Source organism: Notolepis coatsorum (assembly GCF_963971535.1).
Source record: "Notolepis coatsorum genome assembly, chromosome: 15".
NCBI classification, from domain to species: Eukaryota; Metazoa; Chordata; class Actinopteri; order Aulopiformes; family Paralepididae; genus Notolepis; species Notolepis coatsorum.
In genome coordinates, this window is record NC_140179.1 from 83,258,435 (window position 1) to 83,284,460 (window position 26,026).

General features: G+C 44.4%; 1 pseudogene across 1 annotated transcript in view; it reads right to left on the bottom strand.

The window, feature by feature from the left end:
- Positions 1-26,026, bottom strand: part of LOC311242116 (receptor-type tyrosine-protein phosphatase beta-like) — a 119,090-nt pseudogene that overhangs the window by 75,186 nt on the left and 17,878 nt on the right. The window contains exons 3-6 of the transcript XR_014620995.1: positions 18,772-18,915; positions 14,471-14,611; positions 13,629-13,898; positions 4,847-5,116 (exon numbers count right to left, since the gene is read on the bottom strand). The product of XR_014620995.1 is annotated as a receptor-type tyrosine-protein phosphatase beta-like (transcript). The remainder of the gene's footprint in view (positions 1-4,846; positions 5,117-13,628; positions 13,899-14,470; positions 14,612-18,771; positions 18,916-26,026) is intronic.

Sequence of the window (26,026 nt, forward strand, 5' to 3'; positions counted from 1 at the left end):
TAAGCGGCAATCGGCTGCCATGTGACTGCGCGCACATCGGTAACAGCGTCGGTTGGACTTTATCCATTGACTCACCTCGTCGGCGGTCATCTTCTTGAACGTGTCACATTGTGACAACCAGTGTTCCTTTTCGCAGTACGGGCACACCATCTTCCACTTCTCTTTCATCGAGGGGGTACTGTGGTTCTTGCTGCTCGGTACTGATTCTGATTGGTGCATGACGGTCACCAATCTTCGGCCATCGTTTGCTCTCCTAGGTCCCTCTCTGGAGCTTGGGGTGCTCCGCATGAACGTATCCAACCGTAGGCTGTTGACTTCTCTCGCCAGGAAGTCGGCTAGGTCTAGGAGGGATGGCTCGGGACCGTTAGGATCACGGTGGTCTCTTTGCCGCCTGAAGCGCTCTTGTCGGGCGGGCGGAAGCTTCTCTAAAATCCTCTCGACATTAGAGTTCGCGTACAGTTCGTGCATACCCTTTTCTCTTTGCGCCCCCAGCATCCCTACCAGGGATTGTACCTTGATAGACAGGTCATCTAGTGAGCGATTGTCTGTGGCTGGGGGTAGGCGGTCAATATGCCTTATCTCTTGTATTACGTAGTCCCATATGCGTCCATATCTTTGGTCGAGTGCTGCTAGAGCCGCTGTGTATGGGGTAGTAGAGGTGGCATAGGCCAGCGCTATATTGTGCGCTCGGGGCACCTTGAGGTGCTTCAGTAGGATAGCATACTTGTACGGTTCATCAGCTACATCGGACATCATTGTCTCTAAGCACATTCGTAGCTCCGTGTACTGTGCTCTGTTCTCGTGGGTGAAGTCCGGAAACGTCGGTGTGCCAATGTATGATGCCATGGATGGCTGGCACATCGGTGAGTGTTGGAAGAGAGGCCTCCTAGGCGAGTCTCCTCTTACGCCTCTTGGTGGGCTGGTACCTGCTGGGTACCATGGCCCGCGTATCCAGGTGCTGTTCCTCGGGGCTGGTCGTGCGTCAAGCTCACCCGTGAATCGAGTCGGGGGTCTGTAGCGCAGAGCCGCGGGGGTAGAGCCTGGGCTGTACTGGACCTCCTGGTCCTGTGGAGTACTGTGCTGCTGTCGGGCTTGACTCTCCTCCTCTCCCTCTTCTTCTTCCTCTGGCAGGTCCTCTAGATCCTGTAGTCGTCTATTTAGCCTCTCCGCGGTGTAGACCGTTTCTTCCTTGTAGCTGGGTCTCACTTGGACCGGTCGGGGAAGGGGTTCGGAGGGGGGTATAGGCTCTCTCTGGTGGTCGGGCTCAGGGTCGCTTGATCGGGTAGGGGAGGGTGCCCTTGACCCTTGTCTTGACGAGGCCCTGGAACCCCGTGCGGAGGGAGGGGGTGTTGCCCTGGTGATCAGCTGCTCCATTATCTGCGCTTGTAATCGGTCGCGCTCGGCTTCGCGCTTGGTGAGAGCGAGGTCGCGCTCTGCTTCTCTTTGGGCACCGGCAGCGGCGCGCTGGGCTTCGGCGGCGGCGTGCTGGGCTTCGGCCCGGTCCCTTACCATATTCTCTTCCGTCTGAAGGCGTCTAATCTCTAGACGTATACGATCTTCGTCGCTCCGTTGCTGCGCCTGAAGGCGTTCTCTTTCCATGGAAGAATGTTCGCGCTCACTAAGCGTCTGTGCTTGGAGTCGATCGCGCTCTGTTGAGGCTGCTAGGCTGGCGAGGAATGCCTGTGCCAGCATCTTGTCCACCTCGCTGGGGGAAGACGCTGGTTGAGGTGATCCGCTCCTGGCAGTACTCGTTGGAGATCTGTTCTCCTGTGGCGAGTCCTGGAGATCCATCTCCGGGGTGCTCTCCTCTTCTTGTAGCGGGTAGAGTTCCATCCCTGGAGGGCTGTCTTTATCCTGGAGCTCTCCGGGGACTACTTCTTCGGTCTTGGCGGGGGGTAAAGTCATGTCGGGTCCCTCCTGGTCCCTACCGTGAGCTTGGTCAGTTACGTTAGAACCCACTAGGGCCTCTATTGGCGGGGTAGCCTGGTCGATAGGGTCGGACATAATTTTATCTATCTACTTTTTCCGCGTTTACCGTCTGTAGAAAGCTAGGTAGTATATTGGCAACGTAATCCTCTAAGTACTGAGGTGTCTGCCGTCTACGCTGCGGGCGATCTACTTTAGGAGAACCGTTTTGTGGAGTGTTCATCATAGGCCATATCAATATTAATACCACTATATTAATATTACACTAGTTACCCTCCGGCTCGAAGGACCAATTGTAACTGAGGGGTACAATTCCCTGACTGTATTGATAAGTATGGTATCATTAAACCACTACCGCTTTATGTACTTTAATTACTGGCCATACAGTACATGATATATAAATATGATGAACACTTCCCACAATGAATCGGTTCCACACAAAGGTGTAATCAAGTATTTATTGCAGCAAAAGGTACATAATATACTTCTCTGTATTTTACTTTGGATGCGCTTATAAGGCAAAGGAATGTGCGTAGGCAAATCAATAACGAATGTCCATTCTCTGGTTACGCAGGAGGTAATTATACAACCTGAATCTTAGGGAATTATATCTATGGTACACTAGTAATATATAGCGGGAGATACTGGAAGGGTCCCCCCGGTTGTAAGCCAGCAGGGGTAGAGGATCTGTCGGTAGTAGAGAGTCTGGTCAACGATGACTAAGGAGACTCCAAGTACTACAGTCTACGGAGAACAGCTGTATTCGTCTGTGGATCAAGAGACTATTGCACCGTCTCCTGATCCACAGACGAATACAGCTGTTCTCCGTAGACTGTAGCTCCACAGTGAAGAAAGCTAGCCGGCCTCAGGCTCTCTGAGGCGCAGACTCGACTGGTCTCCTCACAGGGTAAATCCAACACGTGTAGGCGTCGGCGATTCTCCGCTCCATAAATCACAGGACCAAAACAAATATAATCCAGCCGCAAAGGGCTATGTAGTCGTCGGGTAGATTAATCCAGTGTACATGTCCACACGGTTCTCGTCTAGGTCTCCTCGGGTGAAAGCGGCATGAAAGCAGCCCAGCCTGGATAAGCACTCTAGCTGATACGAGGAAGCGTTGGTGATGCTGGTCACTGTAGAACTTTAGCCGCACGATACACTATACACAAATAGACTATTACTGACTTAATAGAAATATGTCGCACTCGACGGTATAGCGCCAAACTCTGACAATTCAGTTATTAATTCGCACGCGGTCTCAATGCTCTATTTGGGGCCAAACAGGCCATACTTCACCGCACGGAGTATCGTGGGTGAGGCTTCAACTTATTGGGTAACTCTACTTCTGTATTCACCTGCGCCATATTTATATGCACGGCGAACAATCTAGTGCCAACCTCATTTCTGTCTCGTATCCCTGGGCAAGGCCGGGCATGTACAGACATGTCTTGACGGTGGCTTTGAACCTGACTCTGGAGGCACGGCCCCGGCGCCTGTGGACCGCTGTCCAATAGGAGAATGAAATACCATGGTCTGCACTAGGCTAAAGGGATATTCCGTGTATATGTACAAGGAATATACAAGGGATATCAAACGATATACAAATACTATGCAATATATATCAATCAATAAATATATATATTCGGTTTAATCTGATCCTTTGTAACACTAACTATGTATACCTCATACTATAGTCTACCCATATAAATCTGATACAGTAGCATGTACAATAGTGCTGTATATACCATATACAGTACATACATTTATATATTTATATTTACCACTTATACACCTGCAATTATAGACCTGTTCACTGTATACATCAGACTCAGACTCAGTATGCGCGTGCATCAAGTGGGCATGGTTTCTCCATAGAGCCCCGTTGTACTTTTTTTGCACAGCAGCTCGCGCAGGTAGTGGGCAACTTAGTCACGTGACTCGGTTGGTATTGCTGATTGGCTCGAACGCGGTATGTTTGTAAACAGCGAACAGGTCTATAACCCATAAAACTCTGTATGATAGCATGTACAATAATGCTGTACATACCTTATATATATATATATGTATTCTTACCGTATATATATACTGTACTGTATAGTACGCTGCTGGCCAATATGACTTACTATCATAGTGTCTTTATACCTGTATCACTGTACATAATAATACTACAACTCTGTACATACATAATCGCTAAACGAACAATAATCACTATGCAACAACCATCAAATGCACACAGCACACACACCCACAAGCACACACTCACTCAAACAAACAACACACTGCAGCACCCACTCTCCACACTTTAGATCACACAAACACACTTACACTTTATATTTATTGATAAAGGATTTGCACTACAACTCGTACACCTACTGTGAATTGTACCTAAACTGCACCTCGTCCATTTATGCCTTGCACTATATAGTATTGTATATTAGTACACTGCACAGTATTGTATATTGTATGGTAACTACGTCTACGAACATTGTACATATGTCTAAACTGAACACTGTGACCTCTTTTTTTACTTCTAATTTTTACTATGTTTTTATTTCATACTTATCTTGTCATGCACAGTCTCTGGAGCGCAACAGTAAGAAGCATTTTGTACAAAAGTATTCTGTACTTCTGTATGACAACTATTAAAGAAACTTGAACTTGAAACTTGAACATCTGAGCACTATTACTCAGTAGTACTAATTTATATATTTGATATCCAGTTTAATCACCTGTACATTGTATATTACTATTGCACTTTACTGTTACATTTGCACTCTGGTTAGATGCCAAACCTCTTTTTGTTGTACTGTACTTCTGCTGTGTAATGATGACAATACATTTGAATCAAGTGGAATCGAATGAAATCGAAATGGAATGGAATCCAATCTAATATCATGTAAATAGTTTGAGTCAATCTCACCTACTCCCCCCTGACAGCTCTCCTCAGAGGTCCTCCCTCCGCTCTCCACTCTCACCACAGCCTTGTACAACCTCCCAGGAACCAGGCCCAGCCCGGAGAAACTGTGCTCCACAGCCTCTCGGCCCACAGCGGTGCTGGCCACCTCCTGGGACCCGTTGTAGAGAAACAGCCTGTAGTTCTCCCAGTGGCCAGAGGGGGGCGACCAGGACAGCGTCAGGCTGTCTGAGCCGCTCAGAGACGATAGAGTCAGGTGGGAGGCAGAGGCCGGAGCTGAGACCGATGAGACAAGAAGGCCGATTAGAGGACAACTAGAGACACGTATTAAATATAACAGAATGATAGGAAGACTGATTAGAGGACAACTAGAGACACAGTAACATAAAATATAACAGAATGATAGGAAGACTGATTAGAGGACAACTAGAGACACAGTAACATTAAATATAATATAATTATATTATTATTAATTTAAGATGGAGGTAACTAACTATTTATTTAGAGGTAACTACCTATTAATTTAAGATATAGGTAACTGCTTATTAATTTAAGATATAGGTAACTAACTATTAATTTAAGATAGAGGTAACTAACTATTAATTTAAAACGCTGTCGACGCCTTGAGAGAGCGCTTTATCGGCCCAAAACAGACGATAAGTGTGACCGGGTCGACCCGCCCCGCCTAGCCGGAGATGAATGCCTACAGCCGGCATGTTTTCATTAGCTCAGCTAGCTCCCCGGGGGAGCATGTCTATGTTCCCCGGGTCCTATGTTCCCCGGGTCCTATGTTCCCCGGGTCCTATGTTCCCCGGGTCCTATGTTCCCCGGGTCCTATGTTCCCCGGGTCCTATGTTCCCCGGGTTCTATGTTCCCCGCTTTGATTGATTGATTGATTGACATTTTTAGACCACCAGCCCTGATTCCAAACTCTAACCTTAACCAGTTCGAAAGAGGGCCTAAGCTTAACCGTTCGAAACAAGGCGGACATTAATAATTAATAAAATAATAAAAATTTATAAAAATTTCAATCTATTAATGATTAATCAATCAAAGCGGGGAACATAGAACCCGGGGAACATAGGACCCGGGGAACATAGGGATGATCCCTCCCCGGTTAGCTGCCGCTAACGTCAAGCTAGCCCAGACCCAGACCCAGATAGCACTGCTGCTAACCCAGGGAAGATGCTTGTAGAGAGGCAGAGGGCATAGAGCAGGGCTATTCAACTGGCGGCCCGCGGGATGATTCTGACCGGCCCGCCAAAGATTACATGATAATAAAAATAAATAAATAAATAATTTTTTTTTTTTTTTTTTTTTTTTTTTTTTACTTTTTTTTTATGTCAACGTTAACACGCACAATTGAGCCAAAAGTCACTCAATTAATGATAGATTTCATTGATAAATTGAGGGAAAACTTTGCAAGTCGATTTGATAAATTTGACATGTCCAGAGAATTGATGCATTTTGTGAGCAACCCATTTGCCAATGTAGCTGCTATTTCCACAAAAGGACAAGAGTTCCTTGCATCACTTCACATTGATGAAGGTCTCCTGCAACTTGAAATAATTGACATGCAAGCATCATCTGCTCTGAAGCAGGCACTTGAGAATGAATCCACCACAACATTTTGGATAAAGTGTATTCATGTCAAGACATTCCCCAAAATAAAAACGCTGGCAATATCTGTGCTAACAATGTTTGGCTCAACATACACCTGTGAATCCAGTTTCTCTCACATGAATGCCATTAAAACAAGCAACGTGCCTCCTTGACAAAATGAGCATTTGCATCACTGTTTGCGGGTAGCCCTCACTTCCTATGAACCCTCTTTCTCTGCCATTGCCCAGTCAAAGAAGTGCAATCGCTCTCATTAGATGTGTGTATGTAGGCTAGGCCTGTCTGCCCCCCACCCCCCTGATGTTTGAGAGTTAAGAGTGGACAATAAGTGCTATAAGATGCTGTGATTTGCTGTTGTTGCACAGACATGAAGCACTTTTTCATAAGCTCAGCTGCACTATAAATGTGTTTTTTTGTTCAAGTGTTGATGTTAGAATGTTCAGATGCACATCATGCACTTGTTTGTTTTTTATTTTATTTTTATATTGAAATGTTGAAGAGGAGATGTTGCAGTTGTTGCACAGTCATAAATGAAGCACTTTCTGCAGGAGATGTTGCAGATGTGGCACATAAATGAAGCACTTTTTTTGAAAAGTATACTACTTTTGCAATGTAGTTAAATAAAAGTTGTGAAAATGTGGTTGCGTGTTGTGTCAAGTGTACATATATTCATAGCACGGGGAGGCGCCGTGGCAGTCCGGCCCCTGGCCCCTTGGGTTTCTGACAATGTGGCCCCCTGAACAATTTAGTTGAATAGCCCTGGCATAGAGGAAGACAAGGCTCGAGGAAGAGAACGGGGTAAGTTTGAATAAAAACTTTAACACACACATAACATTATTTTATGAATAATTTGTAATATGTGAAATATATATATATAATTAATTCATTCATAACTTTCGAACAATAGATGATATTTCTAATCTTTCTGTTCCCAAGTAAGGAAAGTGCTTGAAAATTCATTTGTATCTTCAAGTTCAATTTCAACAAAGTGCAACTACATATGAAGAATAATAACAATAATACTGATGATAATCATACACATATTTTATATCATTGGAAAGCCCTAGTTGTTAGCTTCAAAATGGTACCAAATATGAGGTACTTTGACATACCCAGTAACTAATAATCTATCACAAACCGATGTACATTCAAGTTCATGAATTTTCGAACTGGGCCAGTAGTTGCAGGAGGGATAAGATAGAGGTAATTGCCTATTCATTTAAGATAGAGGTAACTAACTATGAATTGAAGATAGAGGTAAATAACTATTAAATTAAGATAGATGTTATGGTTTGTAACCGACCCCAATCGCACAACACAAGACAGGTATGAAAATAAGCCAAGAACGGGCATTTATTGAACAAACAAGAAAAACGGCACTGTCCCTTTAAGGGAGAACACCAATACTGGATAAACAAGAAAGGGAAAGGGCCCAGTGCCTTTAAGAGGCGAGCTGGCTAAGGGGAAGGCAAAGGGAAGGCTAAAGGGAAAAAGCAATAAAGAGCACAGAATAGGAAAGTCTAAACAAGACAGGAATAAGCAAGAGTGAAAATGTTCTGCTGCTCTGCAGCTTCTCCCGTGGTGGTAGTAGGGGGTAGCAGATGCTGACGTCTGAGCCGCTCTGCAGACTTCTCTCGGCAGAATCTCCGAGGTGATGCGGGACCGAGAGAGAGAGAGAGGGAGCGAGTCAACACAGGGTGCAGGTAGAACGAGCAGGAGAACGGGAGAGGTGACTTGTACCCAAATACAAAAGTTATCCAAGTGAACTAATCTTCGTGTAACACACACAGTGAGCAATGTTCCAAAACACAATCCCAAGTGAAATATCTTCGGTGCAAAAAATAGACACTGAGAGTGAAGTCCAAAAAACAATCCAATGTGATAATATCTTCGGTGTGAACAAACACACAGTGGGAGATGTAAGGTCCAAAAATATTATCCCAGTGAAAACAACAAAAAGGCACACGCTGGGTGAGTGACTGTCTGATAAAAAAGGTGGTAATCTTCAGTGTTATAAAAACACACGAAAACGGAATTTGATCAAGACAGTCAGAAAAAACTCACCCAGACGTAGTGCGTAAAGAGCGCTGGAAACAGGAACGGAACGGGTGCGTCGCCACGGGGAAGCGGGTTGTCCAAGCGGAGGTCTGGGTGGTGCGCGACTGCTTGGAGTGCGCGCCGGTACAGAGGACGCATCTGGAGAGCGTCTGCGCGGAAGAGCGTGCCAGGCTCGGAGGTCTGGATGGTGCGCGTCGCCTTGAGTACGCGCCGGTACGGAGGGCGCATTTGCTGCGCGGAGGTCTGGAGTGGAGAGCGCGTCTGCGCGGAATGCGCGCCGGTACGGAGGGCGTATTTGCTGCGCGGAGGTCTGGAGTGGAGAGCGCGTCTGCGCGGAATGCGCGCCGGTACGGAGGGCGCATTTGCTGCGCGGAGGTCTGGAGTGGAGAGCGCGTCTGCGCGGAATGCGCGCCAGGCTCGGAGGTCTGGATGGTGTCTGGGCGTCTGCTGCGCGGGGGTCTGGATGTGCGTCAGGACGCCTGCCGCGCGGAGGTCTGAAGTGGAACACTGGGATACCTCCCGTGGAAGTCTAGGGAGCGCAGTCCAGTATCTCCCTCAGGCAACGGCGACAGGAGGCGAAGGCTGGAGCACATCTTACGCCGGAGAAGAAAACAGCAGAGACAGACAGAGGACCTCCCGAAGGAGTCTTGGTGATTGAGAATCTGATACGGAATGATACGGCATGTTACTGCATGTTACAACACGACCCCACGAGGAACAGAGGGGAAGAGCCAGGTACTTAAAGGCCACAGGGGAACTAATGAGAATGCACCACAGGTGCGTGAAGGTAATTGATACTTGAAACTAAAGTGTGTGTTCGGCACAAGACCAATCAAACACACAATGACAGGTAGTCCAAGGTGTGGCCGCTGAGAGCAAACGAGAGTAACGAACGAGAGGGTGGGGGCTAGTGAGAGTGAGTGAGAAGGGAATTCCTTAACAGCAGGCTAAAAGGAACAGAGAGAGTAGGTGAGCAGCGGACAAAACCTCACAGTACCCCCCCCTCAACGGGAGCCACCCGGCGACCCAAAAAATACAGACAGAGTGGCAGGGGACAAAACAAGGCAAAAAAAAACAAAAGGTACTGGGCCAAGCCAGCAGGGGAAGCCACAACAGAAGTGGGGCAAGCAAAAGAACAGGGTAGCCGAGGGGTAACTAGAGTAGCAGAGGGGCAAGGTAGGGTAGCTGAGGGGTAACCAGAGGAGCTGAGGGGCAACTAGAGGAGCTGAGTGGTAACCAAGAGGAGCACCGGGAAAAGGGCTAGCAGAGGGAAAGGGTAGCTGCCAGGGCACTGATAGCTACAGGGCCTATGCTAGCTGTACTGCTACATCAACATAGAGGCTGCGCTAGCTGCCGAGCTAGGCTAGCAGGGGGAAAGGGTAGCTGCCAGGGCACTGATAGCTACAGGGCCTATGCTAGCTGTACTGCTACATCAACATAGAGGCTGCGCTAGCTGCCGAGCAAGGCTGGCAGGCAGGGGCCATGCTGGTAGTAGAGGCCCAACAAGCTGCAGGGGAGTCAAACAGGGCTAACAGGGAAGCCAAACCGGGGAGACTAACAAGCTAACAGGGGAGCTAACAGGGCTAACAGGGAAGCTAGAGGGGAACAAGAAAAAAAAAAAAGGCAAACTCAACATACACCGTCTGTGCTGGCTGGGGTCGTCGATTTGGTGGGGTCGTACTGTTATGGTTTGTAACCGACCCCAATCGCACAACACAAGACAGGTATGAAAATAAGCCAAGAACGGGCATTTATTGAACAAACAAGAAAAACGGCACTGTCCCTTTAAGGGAGAACACCAATACTGGATAAACAAGAAAGGGAAAGGGCCCAGTGCCTTTAAGAGCCGATCTGGCTAAGGGGAAGGCAAAGGGAAGGCTAAAGGGAAAAAGCAATAAAGAGCACAGAATAGGAAAGTCTAAACAAGACAGGAATAAGCAAGAGTGAAAATGTTCTGCTGCTCTGCAGCTTCTCCCGTGGTGGTAGTAGGGGGTAGCAGATGCTGACGTCTGAGCCGCTCTGCAGACTTCTCTCGGCAGAATCTCCGAGGTGATGCGGGACCGAGAGAGAGAGAGAGGGAGCGAGTCAACACAGGGTGCAGGTAGAACGAGCAGGAGAACGGGAGAGGTGACTTGTACCCAAATACAAAAGTTATCCAAGTGAACTAATCTTCGTGTAACACACACAGTGAGCAATGTTCCAAAACACAATCCCAAGTGAAATATCTTCGGTGCAAAAAATAGACACTGAGAGTGAAGTCCAAAAAACAATCCAATGTGATAATATCTTCGGTGTGAACAAACACACAGTGGGAGATGTAAGGTCCAAAAATATTATCCCAGTGAAAACAACAAAAAGGCACACGCTGGGTGAGTGACTGTCTGATAAAAAAGGTGGTAATCTTCAGTGTTATAAAAACACACGAAAACGGAATTTGATCAAGACAGTCAGAAAAAACTCACCCAGACGTAGTGCGTAAAGAGCGCTGGAAACAGGAACGGAACGGGCGCGTCGCCACGGGGAAGCGGGTTGTCCAAGCGGAGGTCTGGGTGGTGCGCGACTGCTTGGAGTGCGCGCCGGTACAGAGGACGCATCTGGAGAGCGTCTGCGCGGAAGAGCGTGCCAGGCTCGGAGGTCTGGATGGTGCGCGTCGCCTTGAGTACGCGCCGGTACGGAGGGCGCATTTGCTGCGCGGAGGTCTGGAGTGGAGAGCGCGTCTGCGCGGAATGCGCGCCGGTACGGAGGGCGCATTTGCTGCGCGGAGGTCTGGAGTGGAGAGCGCGTCTGCGCGGAATGCGCGCCGGTACGGAGGGCGCATTTGCTGCGCGGAGGTCTGGAGTGGAGAGCGCGTCTGCGCGGAATGCGCGCCAGGCTCGGAGGTCTGGATGGTTTCTGAGCGTCTGCTGCGCGGGGGTCTGGATGTGCGTCAGGACGCCTGCCGCGCGGAGGTCTGAAGTGGAACACTGGGATACCTCCCGTGGAAGTCTAGGGAGCGCAGTCCAGTATCTCCCTCAGGCAACGGCGACAGGAGGCGAAGGCTGGAGCACATCTTACGCCGGAGAAGAAAACAGCAGAGACAGACAGAGGACCTCCCGAAGGAGTCTTGGTGATTGAGAATCTGATACGGAATGATACGGCATGTTACTGCATGTTACAACACGACCCCACGAGGAACAGAGGGGAAGAGCCAGGTACTTAAAGGCCACAGGGGAACTAATGAGAATGCACCACAGGTGCGTGAAGGTAATTGATACTTGAAACTAAAGTGTGTGTTCGGCACAAGACCAATCAAACACACAATGACAGGTAGTCCAAGGTGTGGCCGCTGAGAGCAAACGAGAGTAACGAACGAGAGGGTGGGGGCTAGTGAGAGTGAGTGAGAAGGGAATTCCTTAACAGCAGGCTAAAAGGAACAGAGAGAGTAGGTGAGCAGCGGACAAAACCTCACAATAGAGGTAACTGCCTATCAATTTAAGATAGAGGTAGCTAACTATTCATTTAATATATAGGTAACTGCCTATTTGGGTCAGATTAAACCGAATATATATATTTATTACTTGAGATATATTGTATAGTATTTGTATATCGTCTGATATCCCTTGTATATTCTTTGTACATATATACGGAATATCCCTTTACCTAGTACAGGCCAGACCATAATATTCATTCTCCTATTGGACAGCGAACCCCTAGGCGCCACGGCCATACCCCCAATGTCTAGTTCAAAGTCACCGCTAAGACAACATGCCCAGATTTGCGCAGTAATACGAGACAGAAATAAGGCTGGTACTAGATTATTCACCTTACGTATAAATACGTTGCAGGTGGATACAGCAGTGTGTTACCCAATAAGTTGAAGCCTCACACCACGCTACAACGTGCTGTGAAGTGGGCCCGTTTTGCCCCGAAATAGAGCCTTGAGACCGCGTGCGAATTGATAGCTGAAGTGTCAGAGTTTAACGCTGTATCGTCGAGTTCGACCTATTCTATTATTAAGTAATAGTCTATTATGTATAGTGTATCGTGCGGCTACCGTTCTACAGTGACCAGCATTACCAACGTTTCATCGTACCGAGCTAGTGTGCTTATCCAGGCTGGGCGGCCTAACCTTGTGCCGTCATCCGAGGAGCCCTAGACGAGAACCGTGTGGATATGTACACTGGATAACCTACACCGACGACTACAGAGCCCTTTTCGGCTGGATTATATTGCTTTGGTCCTGTGGCTGCTGGAGCAGAGAATCGTCTACCCCCACTACCGTGTGGGATTTACCCTGTGAGGAGCACCGTCGAGCCCGCCTCTAGGACTCTGAGGCTGGCTAGCTTTCATCCATGCGGCACTGCATACCGGAGAATAGCTGTTGCTTTGTCTACGGATCAAGGGATTATTGCACCGTCTCCTGTACCTGGAGTCTCCTTATTCCTCGTTGATCCAGACTTTTGCTACCGACAAATCCTCTCCCCTGCTGGCTTACAACCGGAGGGAACCCCCCTAGTATCTCCAGCTGACCTACTAGTGTACCTTACATAATTCTTATGCTACAGGTGGTATTAATTATCCCCTTCGTAATATGCTCATGGACTTACGCTCTTGACCTATTCATGCACATTCTTCGCCTTACAAGCGCAACTCTCATTCTTAATAAATGTAAGATAATCTTGGTGCTCTTCTAATAAATATTATAAACAGTACTTTCTTGTTAAGCCGTGTTATTGTGTGGGTGTTCATCTCATATACATGTGTACTGTATGGCCAGTAGTAATGTACATAACTCAGTAGTGGTTTAATGATACCATACTTATTCAATACAGTCAGGGAATTGTACCCCTCAGTTACACTATTCATTTAAGATAGAGGTAACTGCCTATTCATTTAAGATAGAGGTAACTGCCTATTCATTTAAGATAGAGATAACTAACTATTCATTTAAGATAGAGGTAACTAACTATCTATTTAAGATAGAGGTAACTGCCTATTCATTTAAGATAGAGGTAAATAAATAACCATTCATTTAAGATATAGTTAACTGCTTATTCATTTAAGATGAAATTGAGAAGTGATCTGACCTTAAAAGTAGGGAACTACATTTCCCATGAGTCCTGTGTCTCACCTGTCCTCGCCATGATTGCTGTTTGTTTGGTTAGTGCGCCGCTCTTGGATGTAACAACAATCTGATAGGCTGATCCAGGGGTCAGCTGATCAAAGACGGCCTCTGTTGCATCAGGGGGGAGGTTCCTCTCCTGAGGGCTCGTCCCATTGGCTGAGAGGGCGATGACGATTGTGTCCAGGTCCCCCTCGGGTCGTTGCCATGACAACAACAAGGTGTTACCCTGACTGCTGTTGTTCTTGACCACAGTCAGGTTTGAAACAACAGAGGGGACTGGAGAGAGAGAGACATAAAGAGATATGAAGAGATGGAGAGATAAAGAGAGAGAGAGAGAGAGAGAGAGAGAGAGAGAGAGAGAGAGAGAGAGAGAGAGAGAGAGAGAGAGAGAGACATAGAGATATGGGGAGAGAGAGAGAAAGAGAGAGACATATATATAGAGAGAGACAGAGACATATGGAGAGAAAGAGACAGAGAGGTATGGATAGAGAGATAGAGAAAGAGAGAGAGGGGGGAGAGAGAGAGAGAGAGAGAGAGAGAGAGAGAGAGAGAGAGAGAGAGAGAGAGAGAGAGAGAGAGAGACAGAGAGATGTTTCTGTTTTACCATTCATCATTGAGCTGTAATTAACACAACACAAGCATTCAACATCTCAGATGACATCACTGGTGGCCATATTAAAACAAATTTCGGTCAAACTAAAATGAATGTGTGCAAAACCGTTGTGTGTTGTGTTGTGTGAGATAATGCGCAAAATAAATCAGAATCGTTTTTTGGTGAAGTGCCCCTTTTAAGGAGCAATATTTTTTTCCCATGAAAAAGTTCCGGTTTAAAACAGTGAAATGCCTACCTGTCTGAGCCTGGATGGTCCTGCTGTGCTGTAGTCCGGATGCCTCTGTTACCATGGTAACATTGTACTGCCGTCCCGGTGTGAGGTCATGGAGGATGTGCTGTGTTGCTGTGCTTCCCAGGGTCAGGTTGGCCACCAGCACTAAAACACAACCAGGAGATCAACGTTAGCTAGTACTAATAATACACAAGTCAAGTCAAGTCAAGTCAAGTCAAGAGTTTTATTTGTCACGGCATACAAGTATACAATGAAATGCGGGTGGTCTTGCCCGCAACGATGTGCAATACAGTGGTACAACATATAATAGAATCCAATAAAAACAACATTGTGCAATAACAGGTAACAGGTAACATGGTGTGACATCTCGGTATCTGTACATAGTTATTTACAGAGCATATAGGACATGCTAGGTAGCTTTGGTAGTGCAATACACTGTTACTGTTGCTATACTAATTTAAAGTGGCCTTTCCTTTTGGCAATAAGTGTGGGTGAGTGCGGCATGAGTGTGTGCCCGCTCATGTTAAAGTGTTAAAGTGGCTGCTAGTGCACAGCGTGCGTGTCGTGTGTGTGCTCATGTGTGCTTGTGTGTGGATAGTTCAGTGTTCTGTGGCACACAACCAGGAGATCAACGTTAGCTAGTACTAAAACACAACCAGGAGATCAACGTTAGCTAGTACTAAAACACAACCAGGAGATCAACGTTAGCTAGTACTAAAACACAACCAGGAGATCAACGTTAGCTAGTACTAAAACACAACCAGGAGATCAACGTTAGCTAGTACTAAAACACAACCAGGAGATCAACGTTAGCTAGTACTAATAATACACAACCAGGAGATCAACGTTAGCTAGTACTAAAACACAACCAGGAGATCAACGTTAGCTAGTACTAAAACACAACCAGGATATCAACGTTAGCTAGTACTAATAATACACAACCAGGAGATCAATGTTAGCTAGTACTAATAATACACAACCAGGAGATCAACGTTAGCTAGTACTAAAACACAACCAGGAGATCAACATTAGCTAGTACTAATAGGGAGCATGTCTATGTTCCCCGGGTCCTATGTTCCCCGGGTTCTATGATCCCCGCTTTGATTGATTGATTGATTGAACATTTTAGACCACCAGCCCTGATTCCAAACTCTAACCTTAACCAGTTCGAAAGAGGGCCTAAGCTTAACCAGTTCGAAACAAGGCGGACATTAATAATTAATAAAATAATAAAAATTAATAAAATGTTCAATCTATTAATCAATCAAGCGGGGAACATAGGACCCGGGGAACATAGGACCCGGGGAACATAGGGATGATCCCGTACTAATAATACACAACCAGGAGATCAACGTTAGCTAGTACTAAAACACAACCAGGAGATCAACGTTAGCTAGTACTAATAATACACAACCAGGAGATCAACATTAGCTAGTACTAATAATACACAACCAGGAGATCAACGTTAGCTAGTACTAATAATACACAACCAGGAGATCAACGTTAGCTAGTACTAAAACACAACCAGGAGATCAACGTTAGCTAGTACTAAAACACAACCAGGAGATCAACGTTAGCTAGTACTAAAACACAACCAGGATATCAATGTTAGCTAGTACTAATAATACACAACCAGGAGATCAACGTTAGCTAGTACTAATAATACACAACCAGGAGATCAACATTAGCTAGTACTAATACATAACCCGGAGATCAATGTTAGCCTATCTACGCTGTTAGTTTGCATATCATTAATTTATATTAACGATATGCAAGCTGCCTGTAATGTGAACCTGTTTCTCTACGCGGATGACTCTGCTATCCTTTCCTCCGATAAGGATGTGGACAAGCTACAGGCCACTCTCAGTAAGGAATTCTCTACCATAAAACATTGGCTCATTGACAATAAATTATGTCTGCATATGGCCAAAACAGAATACAGTACATCATCTTTGGTTCCCAACCTAGGCTGCGGAAGCTGCTCTCGCCCAGCATAAATCTCGAGGGCTGGCTTTTTGCAGCAGAAAAGTCTATCTAGGTTGCCACCTAGACAGCAGCCTGAGCGGGGAATCCATGGCTCTCAAAACTATGAGCAAGGTGAATGGCAGAACTAAATTTCTGGCCAGAAAAGCACATTTATTAGACCCTGAAAGTCTTCGCATTCTGGAAAATGCACTTGTTTCTTGTTGCTTTGACTATGCTATTTGTTCTTGGTATGGAGGTCTGACCAAAGTTTTAAAAGATAAGTTACAGGTTTCCCAGAACAAACTCATCCGATTAACTCTAGGACTAGCCTCCAGAGCACATGTGGGCAAACAACACTTCCTGTAAGCCAGGTCCGTTCAACTTCAGCTTAATATAGTTCACAACATTTATAATAATAGGGCCCCCACTTATGTTACAAATTATTTTCAGTGGAACAGGGACATGCATACCCATAACACCAGAGCCAGCATTGCCGACCTGTGTATTCCAAGGTTCAAAACAAATATGGGCAAATGTTCTTTTAAATTCTGGGGAGCCACACATTGGAATTTGCTACCTTCACAGCTAAAATGCATTAGTAGCTGACACAATTTTATTTGTATTTATTTAAATTTATAAATTTTAATGTATCAGATGACATTTTCATGCATTTAAAAAAATAGTTCGTTTTTAACATTGTTGAGGAGCCATCAGCCATGGTTTGAAAAAAGTCAAATCATGGCTGATGGCTCCTCAACAATGTTAAAAACTAGATTTTAATCGCCTGTTCGAATCCAGCTCACAGCTCCGGGGTTGTCACCAGCTTGGCTGGCCGTTCACACTAATACAATTGGCAGTATTAGAGGGTGGGAGAAGCTGGCGGGGTGGGTCCGGGTCGTTGTAAACAGCGACTCCTACAGTTCGGTCGGGGCGCCTGCTCAGCGCGGATAGGATCTAAGTGGGATAGTGTGATCCTTCCACACGTTACACCCTCTCAGTGAGAATCCGCGCTGCCAGGTGAAAAGAAGCGGTTGATTGGCTGGACGTGTGTCAGCGGAAGCACGTGGTAGCCTCCACTCTCCCAGACCGACTGTGGGGGGTAAGTGCGCAGCGACCAGGAAGGGGATTGGGAATTGGCATAACGACTAACATTGGGATGGGAGAAAATCGGAGGGAAAAGGAGGGGGGGAAAAGATAAAAAAAAAAAAAAAAAAAAACTAGATTTTAAAATGCATGCAAATGTCATCTGATACATTGTTGTCTGTGGCTACGTTTTTACTGCATTTAAAATGTACATGTCTATGTAGTTTGTCAAATTGTTATTTGTGGTCATGTTTTGTATTGCCTGTCTGTCTGAGACCAAGGACCACAATGGAAATAAGTCTTGACTTTTTTGTGTAGCATCCTTGATGTTTTCTGGAATCTTGTATTTTTTTAAATGTCAAATAAAATAAAAATAAAATAAAATCAAGCCAGTACTAAATTACTAATACATAACCAGGAGATTAACGTCAGTGAAAAAATATATAGATAATAATAAAAAAAAAAAAAAAATATATATATATATATATATATATATATATATATATATATATATATATATATATATATATATATTATTTTGTTTTATTTTCTTCAAAGACACCTTGTTTTCATGTAATAAATCAATCTGATAGGCCTACTACTAGGATAATTGGTATTATGAATAAAGATTACTAGGGCATACAGACCCTCATCTGCACCCTGATTTACACTTGCCTACTTGATCATTTATAATGTTAATTATATTGTTATATTGTTTACACAGCCTATTTTTATTTTAACATTTCTACTGTACTATACTTTTATGACCTGTATCATGTCTTCTACTATTACCATGTACCTGTACCTCCCCTCCCCCTCCCCCCTCATGCTGCTATGATGCCTGAATTTCCCCAAGGGGATCAATAAAGGCACATCTTATCTTACTGTATAAAGCTTTTTTAGAGACCAACATCACTTGACTGGACACATACAATAGTTCCTCTGACTTACCTCATTACACCTTACTGTAAATTGTACCTAAATTGTACCTCATCCCACTTCTGCTTTGCACTGTATAGTATATTGTATGGTAACTCAGTTACTTCTACTCTACATAGAGCATTGTATATATGTATATACTGAACATTTTTGTCTACGTACTTGACTTCTATTTTATACTTGCTATACTTATTTTATTATCTATCTTTGCCTAGCACAGTCTCTGGAGCGAAACAGAAAGAAGCATTTTGTATAAAAGTATTCTGTACTTCTGTATGACAACTAATAAAGAAACTTGAACTTGAACTTGAACTTACCTCGTCCAGACCCAGACCCAGACCCAGGCTCTTCCCACAGCTGCAGCCTGAAGCGCTCAGTCCTCCCTGGGCCGGCCTGCCAGGACAGACCCAGGCTTCTGGAGGTGCTGGAGCTCACAGCTAGGCCGCTGACCACTGAGGGAACTGGATAGACAGACACAGAGGTCAATAAGACATGGACATGACAACAGGTCTGGATATATCACTCATTGTAATCAGTTTTTGTGTGAATCTAGAAACAAGATTCTAAGATTAAACAGTCCGTGGTCCCTGCCTGCTTCAAGGTGTCCACTATAATCCCTGTGCCAAAAAACTCCTCCCCAGCAGGCCTAAATTACTACAGACCGGTGGCATCTTACATCTGTGCCTCCCTCCCCAGTAACACGGACCCATTGCAGTTTGCATACAGGAGACAAACAGGTCCACTGACGACGTGGTCTCCCAGATACTGCACAACACCCTTTCTCACCTTGACAGTCAGAAGGGGGGATATGTGAGATTGCTGTTCATTGACTATAGTTCAGTTTTCAACACCATAGTCCCAACCAGACTGGTTGACAAGCTGATTGATCTGGGTCTGAACCCCGCCCCAGGCGGTCAGGGTGGGTGGACACACCTCCAACTCAATCACCCTGAGCATCGGGTCCCCCCAGGGCTGTGTTCTCAGCCCCCTGCTGTACTCACTGTACACACATGACTGTGTGGCCAGGTTCAGCTCCAACTCCATAGTGAAGTTTGCGAACGATACAGTGGTGGTGGGGCTGATCTCTAACAATGACGAGAAGGCCTACCGGGAGGAGGTTGATTTGAAAGTTGGTGCCGGGATAACAGCCTACTCCTGAACATTGGTAAAACCAAGGAGCTGATCCTGGATTTTAGGAGAATACAGCAGGGGACACACAAGCCACTGTGGATAAATGGGGCTATCGTAGACAGGGTGAGCAGTTTTAAGTACCTGGGAGTCCACATCACAGAGGACCTGACATGGACAACTCACATAGACACTGTGGTAAAAAATGCGAAACAGCGCCTCTACCACCTGAGACAATTAAGGAAGTTCAGAGTATCAGGGAAGATACTCCACTCCTTCTATTCCAGGGCTGTAGAGAGCATTCTGACTGGGAACATCACTGCCTGGTTTGGAAACAGCACAGCCCAGGATAGGAAGGCCCTTATAGGAAGGACTTATATAACAGGAGGTGCAAATCCAGAGCCTGCAGAATAATGAAGGACCCTCACCACCCCAACAACAGCCTGTTCAAGCTGCTGCGGTCAGGCAAGCGCCTCCGTATACACACGGCAAGGCTCAGCTTCTTCCCTCAAGTTTCAAGTTTCTTTAATAGTTGTCATACAGAAGTACAGAATACTTTTATACAAAATGCTTCTGTTACGCTCCAGAGACTGTGCTAGACAAGATAAGTATGAAATAAAATAGTATAGCATGTAATAGAAGTAAAAATAGAAGTCACAGTGTTCAGTATAGACATATGTACAATGTTCGATGCAGAATAGAAGTAACTGAGTTACCATACAATATACAATATACTATGCAATGTACTAATATACAATACTATATAGTGCAAAGCAGAAATGGGATGAGGTACAATTTAGGTACAATTTACAGTAAGGTGTACGAGTTGTAGTGCAAATCCTTTACCAATAAATATAAAGTGTGTTTAGGTGATCTAAAGTGTGGAGAGTGGGTGCTGCAGTGTGTTGTTTGTTTAAAGTGAGTGTGCGCGTGTGGATGTGTGTGCTGTGTGCATTTGATGGTTGTTGCATAGTGTTTATTGTTCGTTGAGCAGCCTGATGGCCTGGGGATAGAAGCTTCTTCTGAGTCTTTCTGTGCTCGCCATGAGACTTCGGTATCGCTTGCCTGACCGCAGCAGTTCAATTACTTGAGTAATTGTACTTTGTTACAATACTTAAGTACTGTTTTTGGGGATTTGTACTTTACTCAAGTATTATTAGGTTTGTATACTTGTACTTTTACTCAATTATATTTCAGAGATTTTTTTTTTTTACTCCTTACATTTAAAATGCAGACCTACAAAGTACAAAGTACAAATCTCGCAGGTCCAACCATTTTAATTAGTATATTTATTTCTCTGGCCGAACTAACGTTAACGTTATTAATCCTCCGGACGCACTTTATTTAAAAACAACCAATCAGATCCCCATCAATGGAAGATTAATCCGCCCATACCCGTGCTGATTGGACCTTGTGCAAGACTAGAAAGCGGGGATCTTTGATTAAACACCTGCTATCAGAAGAATAGACAGTCAGAGTGACAAGCTACATTTTTACTTTTACTTTTTAGTACTTAAGTACATTTATAAGTAGAAACCTTTTGACTTTTACTCAAGTGTGTTTTTAGCCAGATACTCTGACTTTTACTTGAATATGATTTTGAGACAGTACCCATACTTTCACTTAACTCTTTCTCTGCCACACCCGAGATTTCTCGGGTTATCTCGCCATGCGTTGAACGCCAAAACCCAAGAAATGTTGTTGCCGAAGCGGATTTCACATATAAACGTGTATAGACATATACACTGATAATCGCGATGGCGATGCGATCACTTGGAATTATTCTTTTTGGAATACCTTCTGGCTAAGGTAAGGTATATTCTATGTCTATTTTACCGAACCTGAAACATGTTTCTGTAATGATCACAGTTTTGTGTTTTACTGGACGTAAAACATGCTTGACAAACACGATCATAGTTTTGAGTTAAAACGACCCCCCGCCCCCCTTGATGATTTTGTGAATGCACATATGTACATGGTATATACCTTTGATTTGGGAGTATTTGGAGCTTCAGGCGATCAACCAGAACGATTTGGGCTTATTGCATATAATGTGTCATATCTCACGATCTATGGAAAAAGACTAAATTAATTAACTAATTAGTCAGTAATGGACTATGAACAATGCCTGTCAAATGAGCTACTATTGTCTCCATAGCTATAATACAGAACACACTATGGGTCTACAAACATCGCAAACATTTTCAATAACACTGGCGCCATCTTTGCTAACGAAAGCTTATGGCAGTCAATGAGTTAAGTATATTTTCTGGGTACTTTTTGCACCCCTGATAGTTAGTAACAGCAAGTATAGCATAGGGACATAGAAGAAAAACTGCACATTGTATAGGAGTGTACATAGGATCCAGTGCCTTTAAGCGATTTATTAACATGTCTATTTACCATGTCTATTCTAGTATCTTATTATTATTATTACTACTATTACTATTGTTTTATTGCACAATCATAGCGGGCATGGCCAACCGCATTTCACTGTATGCCCTGGTATGTATGTGATGAATAAACTCTTGAATCTTGAATCTTGAAAACACTGTCTAGCATACTTCCTTTGTGGTGGTTTATGGCTCAGTGTGTACGTGACGACCAATGTATAAATATATGTACTCAATAGACTAGAGAGCAACCTGTGAACCTGCCTTGGTGTCACTTTGTTCTCCGAGCGCATGCAAATGCTTTTGGGTAAAACCATTCATTGATGAACTGCTATAAGTTAAGTTGAACCTTTATTAATCCCTGTAGGGGCAGCCACACAGTGCGGCACCCAGGGCCCAACTCCAGTTGTATTACCAGTACCTTGGTCAAGGGCAATGGCAGGAAACCTAGCATGCATGTAATTATGGTGTGGGAGGAAACCAGATTACCTGGAAGAAACCCACACAAACACAGGGAGAACATGTTAACTCCACACAGGCCTTGCTGTGAGGCAACAGTGCTAACCACTGCACCACTGTGCCGCCCTGGTCTGCTGATTGATCACAACCACAATGAATTCATAACATCTAGTTTCCCTGACTGAAGCAGACAGACAGCTTATTGCTCACTAGGAGCGACACAACATGCTGGGCACAAAATGGCTTCCATTGGAACCTGTAATGTAAAGTTACTGAAGGACATCTAAACTCAGTTGAACTCTGAGAGTTGTGTATTGCGTGTGTTTGTGTGTGTATGTGTGTGTGTGTGTGTGTGTGTGTGTGTGTGTGTGTGTGTGTGTGTGTGTGTGTGTGTGTGTGTGTGTGTGTGTGTGTGTGTGTGTGTCACAGCATGGCACTCAGGTTGAAGAGAAAACAGATGTCGGAGAGAGATATTATTGTTCTCTGTTTGTTTACCATGGCCAGGGTGAATACTTGATTCTGATTGGTTGGAGGGGTGTTGATTAATTTCAGATACTGCACGGCTGGAGCCTCGTCACAGTTCAAAATGATGCACTTGTACACTGGTGACCACACTCCTCTCACATCAGCTGTTCAGCTGGTCTAGCTAGCTTAGGATGACCATATTTTGATTTCCAGAAAGAGGACATGCTGGCCCCAGCCTCGAGATACATAATGTCGGGGTGGGAATCACCAGTTTCATCACGATACGATACGATATCGATTCTTTGGACAACGATACGATATTTTCCAATATCACAAAGTCTGCCACGATACGATACGATTAGATTCAGGTGCCTGCGATCGATATGAGACGATATTATATGCCCATTTAACACAATCAGTAACATTTAAATCAACAAAAAAAAAAGGCAATGGAACTATCATTTGACATTTTTATTTTTGAGCTCTTCCAGACATTTAAATGAAAAACAATCTATTGTTTTTAATACAAATAGACCTCCTGTTCACTGTTTTTGGTTCGTTTTTTATTTTTATATATATATATAAGCTATTCTCCCTCTCGTGTGTGCAGATCTTTATGCAGTTTTAAAGCACCTTGGCTTTGTTCTGAATGCACTTTGTTGTAGCTATCCTACAGAGAAAAGAAAATGCACTTGACTTTAATGCACATTTTGTTGTATGCAAAGAGAAAATGTTTAAATTGTACAATCTTTCAGCAGTCAGTCTGGAATTAATGTTTGCATTCAAAAGTGCTGAATAAATGTTTTATACATACATAATAGTGATTATTAATATTATTTAAGTTAAGTTTTGCCATAATCATGTCTTTTGTCATAATCAGGTAGCTGAAAAAAATACATTATACTGTATATATATTTCTATTAATCATTTTCGGCCTTTCGGTTTTCGGCCAACCGTTTCCTATTTTCGGTATCGGTTTCGGCCAAGAATTTCCCATTCGGTGCACCTAAAATAATCTCTCTGACAAATCTTAATGGCACAAGAATAACTTAAAAAGCAACCTGTAACAAAATAATAGCTCTCTTTTCAAGTCTTACTGGACAACAATAAATAACAAAAAAATATGAAATAATGTTCTAAATAATACCTCTTCTTTAACAAATTATCTCTGTATCTTTTCAATGTAAATAATAAAACAGTATAACCTCACAAAGATACTAATCTAATTATTTTAAAAGTGCACTATGCAGTTTTGGATTTGGACATTTGCATAACTTTCCATTAGTGAACATGACATATTTATTACCTATGCTCATTATATATACCAAACCAAAAACATTTTGAGGCACCATGAACCAAATATAAGGCTACTAAACATTTTGGCAGTGTCAGAGTCTGGAAATGTCTTTTTTCCAATCCATGCATCTGTAGCTGTTTCACAGTATGAAATGAAAACGCATTTACAGCATGCTCTGTTTTCCTGGGTCTAACAAAGAATTCGGTCAACTTTGCAGACGAACTCTCACCTTACACAGCTTTTTAACCTCTTAACCTGTGCCCCCAAAAGTGGCCTTTTTAGTTTTCATTTTTGAGGACTGCATACTTTTTTTGCAAACCAAAACAACATACTTTATCCTTATAGCACATGCATGAGCCTGGTCTCTTTTGAAATATGACATTTTTTTGTATCTACTTTTTTCTCCCATTTTTCTCCTATCCCAATTTCGTATTGTCCAATTCTACCCTCCCCTGTCTCGAACGCTGGTAGGCCATGCCTCCCACAGGTCGGCTGCAATGTGGACCAAGCCTTGCATCACGTGTCCCCTCCGGTACACGAGGAGGCAGCTGTCGCATCTTTTCACCTGCACAGCGCGATCTCTCAGCGGCGAGGGTCTGCGTGGGAGGGACACGCCGCCCCCGTTGCTTCTTGATTCTGCTGCGCAGGCGCACCAACCGACCTGTAGGAGTCGCTGTCCACAACGTCCGATCCCCACCCACCAGCTTCCCACCCCTAACACTGCCAATTGCGTTAGTATGAACGACCAGCCAAGCTGGTAGCAATGCAGAGAGCTGGGCTCGAACCCAGCATCTCCTGCATTAGTGGCGGGCGCCTTGCCCACTGCGCCATTTAGCCGCCCGAAATATGACATTCTGAAGTTTCTGATTCCAGAAAGAAAATGTAATTTTAGTGCTAACGTAATAGAGTAACATAGATCTGAACTTCAGTTGTAGAAAAACTTGTTACTCAAGTTTTTCTGTAGTAGTTAGTAGTCCAGAGGTAGTATTTCCCCAGAATGCCTGGAGGCTTACAAATCCATACGGACCCATAGCCTGAAGCCTTATGTAGTACATGTCCAAATAAAGATCCATTCAGAAATGAGTGATTAGGAGTGATTTTGGTAAACTGTGTACATAAGAAAAACTGAGTTTTCTCATAGACTTCAATTCATTCGGCTGTTTTTCTCTTCCTGTTTTCGCTCATTAGTTTTTCACCAGATCCATGATTCATACCCCATGTGGGGTATCATTGGAAAGCCACACTCATTGGCTACAACCCTCCACAATCATTTTTGAGATCGGATCTAGATTGACGGAACTAGAGCCCCAAGAGTCAGGAGTGGTATTTTGCGCAATACCGTGTACTTTGCACAAGCCTCAAATACCGGCATGTAACTCGAGAACCGCTGAATGGATTTTGTCGGATTTTGTCGCTATCGACAGGCAACAAATAAGCCTTCAATTCGATATATATATTGTATTACAAAATATGCACACCCGAGCCACTAGGGGTCGCCAAAATGCCGGTGGGCAAATCGTCCTAAAAAGGGCCCACATGTGGGCCCCCGCAAGGTAAGAGGTAATGTTTTTCTGTGTCCATGTGCCTTTTAATATTAACAGGTGGGGTACTGCGTCGGGCCGTCATGCCCGTGTGCTGAACGCACGCAAGTCAAGGCACTTTGCGAGTGTCTAGCGGCTCAGGGTTGCATTTTTCGCCGAACATATAATATACTGTTCGACAGATATATTTGTTGCTGTTTGAATGCCACCTCACTTGACCAATTCCGTGCCTCGGTTCTCGAGTTACATGACAATATGTCAGGCGAGCGTCTTTTTACGCACTGCAGTT